The sequence below is a fragment of the Microcebus murinus genome, chromosome X, assembly GCF_040939455.1.
Source record: "Microcebus murinus isolate Inina chromosome X, M.murinus_Inina_mat1.0, whole genome shotgun sequence".
Taxonomy (NCBI): domain Eukaryota; kingdom Metazoa; phylum Chordata; class Mammalia; order Primates; family Cheirogaleidae; genus Microcebus; species Microcebus murinus.
Window position 1 is genome coordinate 24,845,878 of NC_134136.1, and position 7,293 is coordinate 24,853,170.

The window sequence follows — 7,293 nt, forward strand, 5'->3', positions numbered from 1 at the left end:
TCAGTAGCATTCCTATATACTAACAGAGAGCTGAGAATCAAATCAAAGACTCAATACTTTCACAATAGCTACAAAGCAAATAAAATATCTAGGGATATATTCAACCAAGGAGGTTAAATCTCTCTCCAAAAAGAACTATGAATCACTAAGGAAGAAAATTGCAGATGATGTAAACAAATGAAAAAACAAATCACATTCATGGATCAGCATAATTAACATTGTTAAAATGTCCATATTCCCCCAAAGTGATTTACAGATTCAATTCAATCCCCATCAAAATACCAACATCATATTTCACAGATCTATAAAAAATAATTCTATGCTTTATACTGAGCTGGAAAAAAGCCTGAATAGCCAAAACAACCTTAAGCAAAAGGAACAATCTGGAGGCATCACTTTAGCAGATTTTAAGCTACACTACAACTCTATAGTAACCAAAAAAACATGGTACTGGCACAAAAATGGAGAAATAGATGAATGAAAAATAACAGAAACCAGTTATAAAACCATCCACATATTGCCATCTGATCTTCCACAAAGTGGACAACAATATATACTGGGATAAAGAATCCCTATTCAATAAATGGCCTGGGAAAATTGGATAGTCACATATAGAAGATTGAAATAGGATCCATATCTCTCACCACTCACAAAAATTAATTAAAAGAAACTATCATTAGAGTGAATAGACAGCCTACAGAATGGGAGAAAAATATTTGCTTTCTACACATTCAATAAAAGGCTGGTAACAAGAATCTGTATAGAACTTAAGAAAACCAACAAGAAAAAATCAAACAACTCCATCAATACATGGGCAAAGGACATGAACAGGAAGTTATCAGAAGCAGACAGACCAATGGTCAGCAAACATATTAAAAATGCTCATCTCTAATCATTAGGGAAACTAAAATCAAAACTACAATGAGATATCACCTAACTCCAGTGAGAATGGCCTCTATCATAAAGTCCAAAAATAATAAATGCTGGAATGGATGTGGAGAGATAAGAACACTCTTACACTGTTAGTGGGACTGCAAATTACTACAACCTCTGTGGAAAGTAATATGGAGATACCTCAAAGAGATACAGGTAGAACTAACATTTGATCCAGCAATCCCATGGCTGGGCATCTACCCAAAAGAACAAAGACATTCTATAATAAAGATATCTGCACTGGAATATTAATAGCAGCAGAATTCACAATTACAAAGATGTGAAAAGAACCCAAGTGCTCATCAATTCATGAGTGGATTAATAAAATGTGGTACAGCAATCAAAACAGCATGGTACTGAAAGAAGAATGGAGAAATATACTAATGGATCAGAATAGAGAAGCCAGATATAAAACTATCCTCATAGTCCCATATGATCTTTGAGAAAGTAGACAAAACCATACACTGGGGAAAAGAATCCCTATACAATAAATGATGCTTGAAAATTGGATAGTCACATGTAGAAGACTGAAACAGGATCTACAGCTCACACCTCTCACAAAATTTACAAAAATCAATTCCCGATGAAACCATAAGAATTATAGAACAAAATGTTGGAAAAATTCTGATAGCCATCAGGCTAGTTAAAGAATTTATGAAGAAGATGCCAAAAGCACTCACAGCAACAACAAAAATAAATAAATGGGATCTGATCAAGTTAAAAAGCTTCTGCACAGCCAAGGAAACTATTAATATCATTAGAACGAATAGGCAACCTGCAAAATGGAGAAAATATTTGCATGCTATACATCCAAAAAAGGTTTGATAACTAGAATCTATATAGATCTCAAGACAATCAGCAGAAAAAATCAAACAACCCCATTAAAAATGGGCAAAGTACAAGAGCAGAATTTTTCCTAAGAAGATAGAAAAATGGACAACAAATGTATGAAAAAATGCTTAACATCTCTAATCATCAGGGAAATGCAAATCAAAACCACAATGAGATATCACTTAAGCCCAGTGAGAATGGCTTTTTATCAAAAAGTCCCAAAAGAATAAATGGCAGCATAGATGCAAAGAGATAGGAACACTCATACACTGTGTGTTGGACTGCAAATTAGTACAATCTATATGGAGAGTAACATAACGATACTTCAAACAATTAAAGTAGAACTACCATTTGATCCTGCAATCTCACTAGTGGGTATTTACCCATGGGGAAAAAAAGACTCTCTATGTTAAAGACATCTGCACTAAAATGTTCATAACAGTATCATTCAAAATTGCAGAGATGTGGAAACAACCCAAGTGCCCATCAGTACATGAGTGGATTAATAAAATATGGTATATGTATGTATACCATGGAGTACTAATCAGCCATGAAAAAAAATGGTGAACTACATCTTGTATTAACCTGCACGAGGAGCTGGAGCCCATTCTTCTAAGTGAAGTATCACAAGAAGGGAGAAACAAACATCACACGTACTTACCATTAAATTGGTACTAACTGATCAACACATACGCACATATGGAAGTAACATTCCTAGCCGGTGGGGCAGGTACGATGTGGAGGAGGGGATGGTAAATTGACACCTAACAGGTACAGTGCACGCTGTCTGGGGAATGGGCACCTTGTAGTTCTGACTCAGGTGATGCAAAGGCAATTCACGTAACCCAAGAATTTTTACCCCTGTAATATTTAATATTCTGAAATTTAAAAAAATTTATACCAGTGATCATAGCACATATACTAAAATTGGCATAATATAGAAAAAATGTCATGGCCCCTGTACAAATATTTCATGAAAATTGATGAAGTGTATCCCATTTTTCAACAAAAGTTATACTATAAGATAAAAGAAATAATTATGACAGACCAAATAGTTCATTTTGTATTATTTATGTATCTGTATTAAATGTATCAATTTCACTTGGTGCAAGACTCATCTGTTAAAATAACAAAAGAGGAGTTTGGACAGAGGATAGAAAAGGGATGAAAGTTATCAATATTTTTTATGATACCAGAGTCTGTACTTTGATGCATATTAATTATGTCACTGAAATCTTCCAGCAACCTTGGACATACAGATATCCTTGCCCTCCTTTATACAGATGAGAAAATTGATGTCTAGAGAAGTTCATATATGGGACCAGACAAAATTAAAAAGCTTCTGCATAGTCAAGGAAACTATCGTTAGGGTGAGCAGACAACCTACAGAATGGGAGAAAATATTAGCATGCCACACATCCGATAAATGGCTGATAACTAGAATATACAAAGAACTCAAAAAAATCAGCATGAAAACATCAAACAACCCCATTAAAAAGTGAGCAAAGGACATAAACAGAAACTTTTCAGAAGAAGATAGAATAATGGCTAAAAAAGTATAAAAAGGTGCTCAACATCTCTAATCATCAGGGAATTACAAATCAAAATCACAGTGAGATATCACTTATCTCCAGTGAGAATGGCCTTTTTCAGAAAGTCCCAAAACAACAAATGCTAGTGTGGATGTGGAGAGATAGGAACACTCCTACATTGCTGGTGGGACTGACAAGTAGTACAACCTCTATGGAAAGTAGTATGGAGATACCACAGAAAACTCAAAGTGGAACTAGACCATGGGGACAGGGGAGGTCCTCCTGCGGGCTGGGGCGGGGCCTTCCAGGCAGCTGAGACCCAGCGCCTGCCACTGGGGACTCTGGGGCTCGGCTGACCCGGCTCCTCAGGCCCACAGCTGTGCAGGTCGCCCTGGGCGCCACCCCAGCCCTGTCCTTGCCCTGCTTGGGGGTCCGGAGCCAGAGAGGGCAGCGCTGGGCTGTGGGGCTCTGTCTGTCGCTGCTGCCGGCTGCTGCCCCGCTGGGAGATTATCTACCTGGCTTCCCTTGCCCTGAGCAGTGAACTGACTGGCATGGTTCCCTGGGAGGCCCTAAGTTTGCCCAGTGGCTGTGCCCTTCCCTTACGCACCTGAATGCCAAGGATGTGCTTTGGTGATGGCACAAGAGGAGGAGCCTACAGCACCAGCGGGTCATGGCGCGGAAGGCCTTGTTGTAGGAGCGGGGGCTGCTGAGCATGCCTCCAGGGCTAGGGGCGTCCCCGCTGCCCAGCCCGCCGGGGCAACACCGGGCACAGCAGCTGCCAGCAGCAGGAGGCAGAGTCCAAGGGCTGGATCTGGCAGTGCCCCATGCAGCAGAAGGCCTGCCCCCAGGGAAGCCTCTGGGCCCCTGCCCAGCAAGTACGTGGCTATCCATTGTGAGACGGTGGGCACGGACCCCGAGGGCGGGTCAGTGAGCTGGCCTGCTGACCCGTGGTGAGTTACCATGGCGACGTCCTTTATGACAAGTGCATCTGGGCTGAGATGACAATCCTTGACTACCGCACTGGCAGGCAGCATATGTGCAAGGCCATCCCCTTCCAGGTGGCCCAGAAAGAGGTAAGGGCAGGGTTGCGGGCTTATTTGGGAGGTGCGTTGGGCTGGGAAGAGCAACCCTGGGAGAGTGGCCACTTTGACACCTTGGGGAAGTCACTTGACTGCTCCAAACAGTAGGTTCCTTCTCCATAAAATAGAGTGAATAAAAATCTTGACTCTACCTCCCTATGAGGATTGCTGGGGTGTTACACAGGACCAGGTTTACAGAAAGGCTATACCAACTGTAAGGTGATTCACAGCTACTATTTTAAGTTTTGTTTTTCTGTTATGTTTTCCATATCTGTATAAAATTTGTAAAGGCCACAGTCCTATCACTCTCAGGTGTGAATGTTTTGGCATATTTATTGTTTTTCAGGGCTTTGAAAATTATTTAGTCGTTGGAACTACACTAGTGTACCAGGAATTGCCAAATGTGCTTGACCACAGAGAACACCTATAGCCTTGTTAACAATTGAGGATCCTTGTCCCCAGATCTCTCCATGGAGACTGATCCAGTAGGTCTATAGGCTTGGGGAGAGCTATGATTTCCTGGAAATCATTACATTCAACAAACCACAAGGCTGAAAGGGAAATTGGATAGGGGGGCAAAACTCAAGAGACTTTGACAATGATACTGTAATAAAAAAGGTAGCATAGTGAAAAAAATAAAAAAAATAAAAGTAGAACTATTATTTGATCCAGCAATCCCACTACTATGTATCTACTCATAGGAAAAACACATTCTATAATAAAGACATCTGCCTTTGAATGTTTATAACAGCATAATTCACAATTGCAAAGATGTGGAAACAACTCAATTGCCCATCAATACACAAGTGGATTAATAAATTGTGCTATATATATGTATATCTATCTATCTATCTATCTATCTATCTATCTATCTATCTATCTATCTATACCATGGAGTTCTATTCAGCCATAAAAAAAATGGTGAACTACCTATTGTATTATCCTGGATGGAGCTGGAGCTCATTCTTCTAAGTAAAATATCACAAGAATGGAAAAACAAGCATCACACATACTCACCATTAATTGGTACTAATCAATCAGCACTGATGTGAAGATATGGAAGTAAGATTCATTAGGGATTGGGCATGTGGGAGAGGGGAGGAGGCGATGGGTAAATTTGTATCTAGTGGGTGTGGTGCACCCTGTTTGGAGGATGGGCTCACTTGTAGCTTTGATTCAGGAGGTGCAAAACCGATTTATGTGACCAAAGCATATGTAGCCTCGAATATTCTGATATAAAAAATAAAATAAAAAGATCATTACTTTACCATTCATATCATATTTACTGCACCAGGAAGTCTGAAACTTAATACTAAGATTTGGCTTCATCCATTTTTCTTGTGACTTTTTTCTAGGGAGAGAGTTGTATAAACATATTAGTTAAGCATTACATAACTGCCCTGAATGTTTTGTTAATGTCATGTCTACTACAATAATGAATATTATTTTGTATTATGAAGCTTTGTCTATTTCAGCTAGTAACCTGCATTTGCTTAGGTGATTCTCATTGATCTTAGTTAAGCAATAGGTTTTCTATTTCACCTCCTATTTCAATGCCATGCCACTTCGATTTGGCCATGTCATATCTTTAACACCCACAAACAATTACATGGGAACTACTCTTTGGTTAGAATACAGTCATTAATGCCAAACAAAAAGGAGGAGAAAAATAGTTTTGAGACTCTTTTTCATAATCTTTACATCATTAAGTTTAACAGATTTTTACAAATATTTATATTAGGACAATTAACTGACAATCTGTTAGCTTTGGTCGTTAATCCCCTAGATTTTGAAAGTTGCAACAATTACATAATGAACTCTGGAATCATTGTGGGTGCATGATATAAATGTGAGTGATCTTGTGACTGCAACTACAATAACTTTAATTGCTTCTTAACTTTTAAAATACAGTAACTGCCATGAGTAAAATTAACTCTTTAAAATAATTTCTTAGTATATGCCTACATATGTATTATATATGTCTTAGTTCCTAAGTACAAATCATAATGGTTTTAAAATAGTTATCTATTTATAAACTCTACTAAAAAGATTTCATTGGAAAACTCTCAGTCATAAGCTATGATGTTAGGCTCTGTTCATGTCTTTGCACACAACCAGTTTACTAGGATAGTTTTACCATCTATTCCATCAGAAGCATTTTGTTATTGATTGTAGAAAGCAACCAGATTATAGAAAATCCTGGTCTAGTTGATACCAAAATATGTGGAAAAGTATTCAGATGACTGAATTCACTCTTCATTGGTATGTACAAATAATTTATAATTCTGATTTTGGCTTTACAATGATTTTATTGTAGCTCTAAGAGAATAAAACTGCTTCTACTCATTTTTAACGTAGAGTAATATCACATTCTATGATAACTTCACATGCAAATAAAAGTATGAATGTAATCACTCTCTTAAAAAGTTAATACAAATTTAATATTGATAATAACACTAATAAAAGCTACAATTCTGTGTGATTTACACATATTTACCTTAATGCAATTTAATTTATACTTCTGTTTCCAAAAGGATATAATATGAATGATAATTGAAAGTTTATAATGTGAACAGATAAATTGTTTATAACTTAATTAGTTCCCTTGTTAAAAACTTGTTGCTAAAATGCTAACAGATGAAATGAGTACTTGTTTTTTATACTCTGAATATATATTAATATTTTCAGAGCTAACTTTTTGTTTACATTAAAGCCCCTATTTGAGGGCTATTTTGGTAGATAATGCTAAATATTCAAGAGGTGAATTAACCAGTTTCAAAAGAACTTTTAATGGTAAAAACTATTCTAGCCTAACATCTACTTGAGTCATTGTTGCACATAACTGTAGACTTTCAAGTTAAAAAATGATAACAAAAATATTGACATAAGAACTAGTAATATTTAGCATTAAGAACATA

At 37.4% G+C, this 7,293-nt stretch overlaps 2 pseudogenes; both read left to right on the forward strand.

The window, feature by feature from the left end:
- Positions 1 to 2,667: 2,667 nt before the first annotated feature.
- Positions 2,668 to 2,767, forward strand: LOC142866091 (uncharacterized; annotated as a pseudogene).
- Positions 2,768 to 3,557: 790 nt separating this feature from the next.
- On the forward strand, positions 3,558 to 6,634 carry LOC105856720 (apoptosis-enhancing nuclease-like; annotated as a pseudogene).
- The last annotated feature ends 659 nt before the right edge of the window (positions 6,635 to 7,293 follow it).